Below are 1,267 nucleotides of genomic sequence, written 5' to 3'. Positions count from 1 at the left end.
ACTGGTGGGGCTGCACCTCCTGGTTGGGGACACCGGGAACCCTCCACAGCCCAGTGTCGGTGGGCACCCGGTGTCACCCACTGTGGGACCTCCCGACTGGGGCTGGGGGAGTGTGGGGTGTCTCCCCTCCCAGTTTGTGGGGTTCCCGGCTGGAATTTGGATTGGATGGAGGGAGGGAGGGAGGGTAAACCGGGATGAATCAGCCGACGGGGCCGCTGCCAACGCAAGGAGGGATGGGGGGGACGGAGGCTGGCACTGGCTGGGGGGGGGACACTGAGACCCCCACTGTGAGGGGACACTGGGACTCCCCCAGTCTGTGGGGACACCTGGGTGGCACCGTCAGGACACGGGGTGTCCTGGGTGCTGGTGGTGGGGACACAGGGACCCTCAGCTGTGTGGGGACACGGGGAGCCCCCCGGTGCCAGCGGTTCCCTCAAGTGCCACCTCCACCCATCCCTTGCGGCAGTGCTGGGGGGACAGTGCCACCAGCAGCCCCGGGGCCACCCTTGTGCCACCACCCTCATGCCACCATCACATCCCCTCTGTCCTTGGGGTCAGGCCTGGAGCTTCCCCAGGGACCCCCAGCCCAGCCGGGGACACCGAGGGGATTGAGCCCCCCCTTCCTCCTCCCTCCAGGCCACCACGGAGCCACCCAGGTTCAGCGTTGGGATTCGGGGAGGATTTTTAAAGAATTTCACTGTTTTCAGTGAATCTGGGTCGGCTTCTCCCAAAACAATATTCCTGCTTTTCCCTTTATTCCCGAATTTTCCCACCCATGCCAATCTAGGAATGCAAATATGCTCCTCACCCCCCTCACATGGGCTGACCACCCCCAGCCCTGGCTTTGCAGGGGGCCCTTCCTCCTCACCATCCCCACACTGCTCCTTGTGCCAGGGCCTGCCAGGAGTGATCCCAAAAATCCCAGGAATGCTGTGGCGGGGCCACAGGGATTTATCGATTTTATTAGCATTAATTTAACCCCAAATTAGAGCAGCTGAGTTAATTACCCTCATCCCCATCCCCATCCTACCCCCATCTTCTTCCTCACCCCCATCCCAGCCCTATCCTCATCTTCATTCCCATCCTCACCCTTATCTTCTCCATCTCATCCCATCCCATCCCATCTCCATCCTCCTCCTCCTGGGGTCCTGGGGCAGGGCTGGGGGGGCACACAGGGGGTGTGGGGTGATGGGGGGACTGCAGGGCAATGAGGGGTGCAGAGAGCTGGGGGGGCTGCCTGTGACGGGGGGGGAGCTGCAGCGAAGGG

The sequence above is a fragment of the Empidonax traillii genome, unplaced genomic scaffold (genome assembly GCF_003031625.1).
Source record: "Empidonax traillii isolate 1590-97213 ecotype Southwest subspecies unplaced genomic scaffold, ASM303162v1 scaffold1840:size75935, whole genome shotgun sequence".
Classification (NCBI taxonomy): Eukaryota; Metazoa; Chordata; class Aves; order Passeriformes; family Tyrannidae; genus Empidonax; species Empidonax traillii.
Note: the sequence above shows the minus strand (reverse complement) of the source record.